This window comes from Ptychodera flava, chromosome 3 (genome assembly GCF_041260155.1).
Source record: "Ptychodera flava strain L36383 chromosome 3, AS_Pfla_20210202, whole genome shotgun sequence".
Taxonomy (NCBI): domain Eukaryota; kingdom Metazoa; phylum Hemichordata; class Enteropneusta; family Ptychoderidae; genus Ptychodera; species Ptychodera flava.
Window position 1 is genome coordinate 18,317,430 of NC_091930.1, and position 11,087 is coordinate 18,328,516.

Sequence of the window (11,087 nt, forward strand, 5' to 3'; positions counted from 1 at the left end):
GTAACTCGTTCGTGATTTTGTTGTTGTATGAATAAAACATTTCAAAGGTATTTTCATCGTCTGCTCGTATATTTTCGTCACTGGCTTGCCTAAATAGAACTAAATTTCTTTCACAACAACCTAAACAAAAGTTTCACATTCCCTGGCATCTTACATTGTCTCAGAACCCGCACCCGTGCCACCGTACACTATCATGACCTGTGAATCTCACTGACAGGTAGGCCTACAAATCGGAAATACAATATGTGCACATCGTCTGTCGTCAGTATTTTTAGTGCGGTTGGATTTTTGTGTCTTATTTACGGCTGTAAACGATGTAATTCACCACTCGGATACTTAAAACTCGTCAACAGGAAACTTTTCGTACAGCGGCAGCGCAGAGTAGACGATCGCGACATGAACGATGACAGGTGTCGGGTCGTCATAACCAGGGTTCGAAATACCCGGTGGTCATGCGTCAAAAGACCACCAATTATCTCATTTGGACCACCAGATTCTATTTTGGGTGGTCAATCTTGACCACCAAGTTTTTGGAGGTCACAATAGTGCACTGCAGAGCTGTGAATCTTACATGCCTCTCACAGTTTATTGCTAGGAGTATCCAGAAACAATATTTTGTCCTCAGAGATAGATATTTTAGCAGTTATGTAGTACACGTCTTGTCTGTTCAATCACAGTCCCTCCATTGTGGTTCAATGTCAGTCCTTCAACCCCACTCCACTACTCAACTTTGAGTGTTCCTTTGGATAGACAATGTCTCTCTTTGTTTTACTGTTTACTGCTATGATTATTGTGATAAAGTCTGCAAACGTTGAATAACATCTCCTAGCAAATTTCGTCTAGTCATTAAAGCCCCAACTCAATTATCAGATTTATCTAATATAAATGTCATGTACCTGATAAAATATTCAATGGAAAACAAAAGAATGACAAACTGTTAATGAGTTATTGACACATTTGCTAATTCGAGAACCTGGGATTGAGAAGGGCGCCTTTAAAGTGACACAGATCTATGTAACAAAACTCTTACAAAACTTCACAATAGTCCAAAAAATTGCAATAATTTTCATGTTATCAGTAGTAATTGTCATTTCTTTATTACTCAGTTTATAATTCTGTCAAAACATAAAATCTGTAACTCAAGTCCTTTGCATATAACCAGTCAGTCAGTCACTCATGCACTAGTCAAGTTGATCTGTAAATGACTGATAATTTGCCAGTGGATTTACTGGGCATCCAATATACATGTAACCAACTTAACATGTGTAGCAGCATGGTGAAATGGTTCCAAAACAGCATGTACAGCCCACTATTCACCCCATGGACCCGAACCTCCACAAGAATAAAACTCTGTCAACTGATATGACTAATTATTTTGACCAAATTTTGCAATTGACCACCAAAATTTGAATCTGGTGGTCAAACTTGACCACCAAACAAAAAATAAATTTCGAACCCTGGTCATAACACACACATTTTCAATGCGTTCGTTTGTATGTTTTTGGTACAACTACTTGTACCTAAGTGCAATGCCCATAAACTGACTGCAAACAACAAAATTTTGACCATAATCACATTCACAATGACGTTTCGGAGTGTCACAAGTCTATTTGCTCAGCAGTTTTACACGTATGTGAACGTCCCAGCAAAGGTCACGCGTACGCGTAGCTGTAAGTAGTTCGGCTACAGTGAAAATAATTCGTATTTTCACTAGTTAAAATACGGTGTCATATATATCGTCTAAAACAATAGGAGAGTGGCAATACAGGCACCCGGGGGTAACTCCATGGCTAATAGTACGGGGGGGGGGGGGGGGCTCCGCAAGAACATGGAAACCCAAACTGTTGTGATACCAGTTTTGAGCAAAAAACCCTACCCTTTCTGATACCTAGTTGTGGAAACGCAGCTATCTCTTGGCGGGGTAGCGTGAGTTGCTCGGGGAGTTGCTATGTGAGTGGCGGGGTTGACCTTTGACCCGCATGGCAACTCACGCTACCCCGCCAACAGATAGCTGCCTTTTCACAGTTATCTGATACCATACAATACCATACGTATACAGATACGACTCACTCGCCTTGCGTACCAGGGGTACCAACAGTCAAACCGACAGATCGGAAATATTGATGGTAGATCTGGGATGTAGATACATGGGTTTCCAGTGTTGACAGCATGATTTTTTAACAAATGTCAGTTTGTGTTTAAAACCGGACCCTTTCTCATACCAACACCTCGTGAAAAGTATACCCTTTCTGATACCAAACAGTGCAAAAAAACGACCCCTTTCGCGCGGACCCTCCCCGTATAGCCATCTATGGAGTTACCCCCCCCCCCCCTCGGGTACAGGCATAGCATGTATGATAATTTTATTACATGCCTCTCACACAGTTTTCACTCAGAATATTTATGTTTATTGGCAAATAATAATCAGATGCTTTAATTCCATATAAGACGGAAAACCGTTAAAAATGGAATGATTTTCATTATCGAATGGCGCATTGATATATTTGAACTACTGTTACGCGGTTTATCAATTTTTTCTATCAATTTTTTGGGAGGGCAACAAATCGTGATCTTGCCTTAGCTAGCATGTGTTATTATTTATTATTACACCTCACTCATTCAGTGTGCACTGCCATTGGTTAAACACGACTCACGTGACATGTAAAAGAACGTGATGATGCCCTCTGCGAACGTGATGATGCCCTCTGCGAACTTGATGATGCCCTCTGCATTTGATATTACATGGATGACGTCATTTTACTTATGCGCATCCTTTCTGCGCTTAACAAATTGTCGTTTGCTTGTACTTGTCGCTGCGAAACGTCATGCAGAGCTGTCAACGGCACAGTTGGACGATATTTTGATGCAAGTAAACAGCAAACGAACGAAAATGGCAACAAGGAATGCAATTTCTGTGTTCAGCGACTATGCAAGCACACAATTTGGATACGCGACCGAGGAGATCGGCAAACTTTCAGCGGCAACCCTAGACTTGGCACTGACAACATTTTACGCTGAGTCCGGACTCATGCAGAAAGGCGAACTGTACTCGAAGAAGTTTGTTCGGTGTAATAAAAATAATAACACACAAGATCACGATTTTTTGCCTGCCCTCGGGCTGGTGGTCATGATCGAAATATTGATGATGCCCTCGCCTACGGCTCGGGCATCATCAATATTTCGATCATGACCACCATCTTTTGGGAGGGCAACAAATCGTGATCTTGCCTTAGCTAGCATGTGTTATTATTTAAATGTGCACCTTGTCTGTCATGAGTATTTTCAGTGCGGTTGGATTTTTTGGCTCATTTATGGCAAACGATGTAGTCCGTGGGCTAGAGGGGGTCTACGTTCACCCCCACAGGATAACAAACCTGTATTTTTCAGAAGCCTTGGGATCCCTAGAATACGAAATGGAATTTTAACAGAAAAAATATAGGGACGAAATAGCTGTTATGGTCATGTTTTGAAGGGTACCGCAAAATCACGATTTTCCAAGCAAAATGCATTTTTGTCAAATCTGCCTTCTTGTAAGTCATATGCTGAGCTCATTTTTTAACATAACCTCAGTTGTTTGGTATCATTAGAAAGGAAATTTATTCGTCTTTAAGATGACATATTGCACTATGCAATATCTTCTACAGTTTTTGTCAAATACGACCAAACTTACCCCTTACCCAAAATTTTACATTGCAAATTACAGTAAATCTCAAATTCTACCACTTTTTTAGCTAGACATAATAAAAAATGCCATGCTTTGTCTGAATCTGTTTTATTTGATACAGGGATATGTCAGAAATATGAAATAGACTTTTAACAGAAAAGATTGAAAGTCTATTTCATATTTCTGACATGTCCCTGTATCAAATAAAACAGATTTCAGACAAAGCATGGCATTTTTTTATTATGCCTAGCTAAAATAGCTTAAATCTCCGATCGTGCTTTCATCTCTTTCGTTTTTTTTATTTTTTGTCGTAATTTACGAACTTTATAAGCGCGACAGCGAGAGACAGTTACTGTCTCTGATTGATATAAAATACTTGTTGGGTTGTCTTTTAAAAGTCACAATTATAAATTGTATTGGATAAAAACATCCTTTATCGTGTATTTATTTTAAAAAATGCATACACAGCCATAGGCATCAAGCCAGATCAAACTGCCCCAGCCTCTTTGTTCTGTTTTTCAAAAGAAATATTAATTAAAATTGAATTCAAGCCCGGACTAGAATTCATCTGTCATCAATAACAATAATTACGGTCTTTACACATATACAAAGTATTTTGCCAAACAGAATGCTTGTTATTTTAGCATGCTATGGGGAGTAGAAAAAGAAACAGCAGTCGATACACAGAACAAAACGCACTGAAAAAAATTGACAAAAATGTACAACTAATTTTCCTTTTATACAATTATATTAGTTTTCCTGACAGGCTAGGGAAGACATCCTATTAACAATTTTTTATGTGATCACTGTTTACTGTTGTACAAAGATTACCTGTAAGAGAAATATGTCACAAGAGCGTCCTGCCCACGGAAGATAGACAGACACACACACACATACACACGCACACACACCAAATGACCACCCCCCCCCCCACACACACACACACACACCTACAAAATCTGCCCATTCGAAATTCATGTCATTTTAATTTTGAGGGGGATTTCAAATTATAGCAATTATACGCGTTATAAGTTTTTAGGAAAGGTATTAGATAATAAATATCACAGAACTTGTTTGAATCCCCCCGGGCCCCTCCAGGGATGTTTTTAAATGCAGCCTACTTTGTATATTGCAGTGTCCATGCTGTCTGGCTAGATTCGGCGCTCCAATCAGACAGCAAGAAGTTGACGGTCAGTGTCTTACGGCCGCAAACAGTGCGGGAACTCGCGAATTTTTAAATATAACTTCAGAATCTATTTGCTGATTTTTGACTATTATTTTGCTATTTTGTGTGACGTTTACGATGTTGGGGTGTTTTATTCTTGATGTTATTGGAACATATTTTCGCTGAAATTATGTTTAAGGACTACTTTCTACCATAGAGTAGGATTAAGCGAAATGGAGCGGATTTTGTACTAGATAAGCGCATTTTATCATGGAGTCTTCTTACTAGCGTATTTGTTAGCCTGTTTAGTGTGTGTAGAAAAATGGCGTTTTACATGTACACTGAACATCTTACTATGGTCCATGTGATCGTTATCGTCATCGCCATCAATCAATCTGAGATTGATTTAACAAAACAGTTATCATGTTGTAATGAATCTCACTACGTTTGTTCTTTTGGAAATAAGTTTGCTGGGTGATAACTGGCTTGTGCTGTACCTTTTCTTTATTTGATTGTTTATTCCCGCTTAAAGAGAAAAGATACACACATTCATGCGATATCATAAGATATATGAAAGACACTACACCAGCAAATTGACCTACATATAGACGCAACACACAAATGGTATTACGAACACAAATGAGCTTAAAGTCAGCGATTTTCTTTTCAAACGAATTTTATTATAAATCAACGGCTAAACATGCAAGAAAAGATTATAATTAACAAGGATGTGCGTACAGAGAATTGCGAAAACTTGTAAAATCCTGATATATTGACTGTACACAGCACAACACCTCCTATACAACTGAACAAGCAAAGAAGAATGGAGGTGCAAAAACTGTCACTTCATAAAATGTTGAATAAAGACAGGACAACCTTCCCATACAGTAACATCTCCTCTTGACATTATTTGAAGAACACAACTGATAATCATAATTTCACAGTAGTTCCGAAAAGTTCTCAACTAGCATGTAATTGCATAACATCTATCCGAAGTTTTCAAACCACATCACATGTAAGTGAATAAAAGCCTCTGCATGATTAGTCATCGGGAAAATGATGTCATCATTATAATGCACATACACATATATACATACGTGTATACATACATACATACATACATACATACATACATACATACATACATACATACATACATACATACATACATACATACATACATACATCCATTCATCCATACATACATACATACATACATACATACATACATACATACATACATACATACATACATACATACATACATACATACATACATACATACATACATACATACATACATACATACATACATACATACATACATACATACATACATACATACATACATACATACATACATACATACATACATATATACATACACACATACGTACATACATACATACATACATACATACATACATACATACATACATACATACATACATACATACATACATACATACATACACACACATACATACATACACACATATATACATACATTCATACATACATACACACATACATACATACATACATACATACATACATACATACATACATACATCCACCATCCATACATACATACACACATACACACACACACACACACACATACATACATACATACATACATACATACATACATACATACATACATACATACATACATACATACATACATACATACACACATACATACATACACACATATATACATACATACATACATACATACACATACACATACATACATACATACATACATACATACATACATACATGCATGCATGCATGCATGCATGCATGCATGCATGCATACATACATACATACATACATACATACAACTACATACATACATGTTATCAGAATGTGCCTGATAACATAGGTACACAAATGTATCCTTGATAAGAAAAGTTGTAAACTGAATGCAAACTGAACATAAACATTTTTTTTATGAAAGCCATAGTGGATAAGCCGTGCATAATATTTTTTCCACTGATCTCTTAAAGGTAAAACATCTTCAATTTTCAATACTCTGTTTTCTTACTTGTTTAAAAACATGCATTTCGTATTCTTTCTAAGCGTTTATGTTGAAATAAAAAAATAGTAGCTTTTCCATCATGATGCCCATGTACAAAATGCAGAGTATCCTCTGACGAACGAATTAATTATATACAAGACAGAACAGTATAAATGTTTATAAATGCCAAATGCTCATTCCATGTCGCAACTGGCCGGACCACATCACGTGGCAACAAAATAAATACGACCGACGAGTCCGTACTGGGTTTTAAACGTAACCCCAGATTTTTCTAACACTATTGTCCCAGGGAAATAGATTTTGAAAAGTGCCCGGTCACGTGACCATAAGATTAGTGTCGACTACAGCCTTGAAACAATGGCGGATAATGAGAGCATGGATGAGTGGCTGAGATGAGGAAAGAGTATTTACTTTAAACGGCAAGATTTTCTATTTCAACAGCGTAGAAAATAAAAGAGTACTAGTTCAATGACAACAACAAAATCGACACTTCTGTTACCGCTGTGGAGAATCGCCCGGTAAACTTATAATAATGTTTTGTTTCAGAACCTACTATACATCACGAAGCCTATTTACAACAATAACATAGAAGAGCATAAGCCTGTGGTGTGTTATAAAACACCTATAACTTGGTCTTTATTCGGGTGTAGCATCAGTCTATTACCCTCGTGGCCTTGCTTTACATATACACATCGTTATACCTGTCTTGGTATGTCTATATTACATAATTACGTGTATGTGTGTGTCGTTTTGTTAATATTGACACCACGTTTTTAGTTTGTTGAAGTAGAATAAATAAATTCTACTGACGCAATGAATTGCAAATTCATCAAACATTCAACCTTTAGCGCGTAAGATTAAGTTATATCGATCTCTGAGTTAATTAAGCACACAAATACATAATTTAAATATATCATACATGCAGTGTACATGATAATGCAACAAATATTAAGTCATCAGAAGTAAGATAGCTGAATGATTAAGACTTTTTCAAGATTCGTGGTCCTTGGTGAATTCTTCAAAGAAGAATTCACCAAGGACCACGCCCTCCACAAGATATTCAACCGGAACACCATTAAAATCAGTTACAGCACCATGAGCAATACAGCGCAATCTATCCAGGGCCACAACAAAACAATCATCTCTAATAAAACAGATAACAGTGCGAAAAGACCATGCAACTGCCAAGTGCGGTCATCATGCCCCATGTCTGGACACTGCCTATCCGAATCCATCATTTATCAAGCCACAGTCTCATCCCCGGACAGCAAACCAAATCAGACATATGTAGGACTCACTGCCGGCACTTTCAAAACCCGATTCAACAACCACAAAGCATCCTTCAAGAACTCAGCCAAAAAGAATAGCACAGAACTCAGTAAATACATATGGACATTAAAGGAAAAAAACATCAATTATAACATCACATGGAAAATCCTCAAACAAGCCAAACCCTACAACCCCATCAGCAACAGATGCAATTTATGTCTTTGGGAGAAATACTTTATAATATGCAAAACCCAATTGGCCACCCTTAACAAACGCAATGAACTCGTTAACACATGTCGCCACTCCAGCAAATTTCTCCTCAAGAATTTTGTTACCTGACTGTTATTCATGAGACAGACAAATCATCACCATCTGTCACTCCCCATTCTTTTTTCCACTGCCATTCAACTTCAGGCTCATTTGCATATTCAGTCCAGTACAACGCATATTTTCTGTTGAGCACCGCGTTCTTGTTCAATAGGCTACGGTATCTGATGAGTGTAGGTTCTACCTACACGAAACTGACCAGTAATACAACGCCTACCTTGAAACTGCCTTAGTTCCCGTTAACACTACACTATTTTGCTCTGGATTCGTACCATCGAGCACTCTGCCAGCAATACTTGCAATGAACTTTCATATATTTTATATATATATATATATATATATATAATATATATATATATATATATATATATATATCTTTGTCCACCATTTGTTTTACCTATGTCGAGCGCCGGGGGGGGGGGGGTCACCCTGTTTCGAATTTTGGAATGGGGGGGTCACCCTGTTTTCAAAATTTGGAATAGGGGGGGGGCAGCCACTTTTTGACGTCGGCAAAAAATAATCCACCGCCCTCCCCCGGACAAAGAAACTGACCAGTCCCTTAGACCGACTTTAATGGTCAAGTGGTATATCAATATCATCACTTTATATCACCCGACAAAAAACAACAACACAATGAATCTATCATCATATATACATGTAAAGTGGAGAACAACTTCAAATATGATCATTCGCTACAGCGGTATAGTGTTAGAGGACTACACATGCCCGATGTACAGTGACAATTGCAAGGCATATCACGGATATAATTAAATGCTGGAAAAGATGCCTGTAAAGGTATAGATAGTCAATTCACCACCATCAGTGGGGAACTAGAATGTTTTAATAAACAATATACTGTGGAGGACATTATCCAGATGCATGACTTTGAAATCAATATTTCGAGGACATATACAACTCCGAAACAGAATTCATCGCGAATTTTCTCTTTCCATGATTATGCTGACTTCGCTTCATAGAAGTGCATGGTGAAGATAACTCTGCCAAATCCCTGTCTGTTTTTTGGCCTGCTTTTCCCCGTATCACTTAAACATGGCACATAAATTCATGTATCCATGCATCTATCTAGCTGCCCAACCGGAGGAAACGGAACCGTTGAATTATGACATTCAAAGATAGTGCATGGTAGAATATCTTCCATCATCCTGTGCGAAGAAGGAGTCTTATCACAGCTAAATCTGATCACTAATGCGAAGGGATACATTGATGATAAGTATTTTAAGATGGAGGACGCACTAGGAGATGATATTGAAGAAAAACATAAGAGGAAGGTGATGGGTTTAGTCATACACCATGCAAAGATGCTTTAATTCTGCAAGTACACTACCTTTTCTAGATTTAACTTTGAATTCAGCGTCTCTTACCCTGTGGTTCTTTCTCCCTGGCTCTGTCTTAAGAAGATGTCTGACAACGGAATGAATGGAATGTCTTCTTCTTGATCAGCAAAGCTGACACAAGAAAGAACCCTTGAAGTGAGTTGACGGTGTTGAACACAAATCCTAGAATTTCATTGTCAACAAAAGCTTCCACTAGAGCAAGGCACCATATCAGGCCCATAACAAGGAATGTTTTAATACATGTGACAAGGTGAACTCCAAAGCCACTCCCAGAGCTTCCGTTTGTTTGGTGTGCGGTAGAAATAACAATGTACCTGATAGACAGAATGAAACAGACTATATTGAAAGTAAGAACCAAAGCCATGGGAACCACAAACACCAATAGCAAAGCAAACCGGTTACCGATCCAACAGATGTTGTCAACACCATATCTGATATCAAAGTTAGTGAGAGAAGTTTTATCGAGTAAGACTAACAGGGACACCAGTCCAGCCGTAGCAACCACCCAAAGATGATGTAAGCAATCAATCTGCGATGGCTTTGACTGACATATAGGTTTATATGAACAGAACGCACCGTCCTACAGATGTCGAAGCTGATCAACGCCATCCAAACAAAGTTTGCCAACCAGAAGTAGTGCAAGGAAACCGCTACAAGGTAGCAAACACTGGCCAGTTCGTTTAGACCCATACTTAACAAGAGCATAACTTGAGCGCATAATACGGCAATCACCAAATTAAGCAATAGTTTCTCCGGAAAAGAGCGGAGGCTTGCTCGTATACAGAATCTCAGCAAGTAGGAAATAAGGAACACTACAAACATGGAAGAACAAGCGATAGTCAACCATATTTGGTATTCAAACTGAACAAGATTGCTATTACTTTGCAGACAAGCGTAGGCTACTGATCCATTTTGACCAATTTGAAAAAATCTGTTTCAAACTGGGATGTACCGATTTGGACGACCAGAGAATTTTGGACGAGAGAGAAATCTGAAGCATTTAAAATTACAACATTCGCTGGATAGCTACATGCTTTAAGTAATTTAACGAGCGCAGTGTCCTCAGTCGTATTAACGCCTACAGCGCTGTTATTTTGGACATGAGCGCTGTCATTTGAAATTTGACCCTGGTTCGTAGTCTCGCTGTTGTTTATCATTCAAATCTCTCTTTTGACAGCTAAGTGTTAAAGGATTGAACATTTCGTTCTCGGAGCAAGCAAAATCATGTGATAACACTGGGTATGTTGCGTATAAAA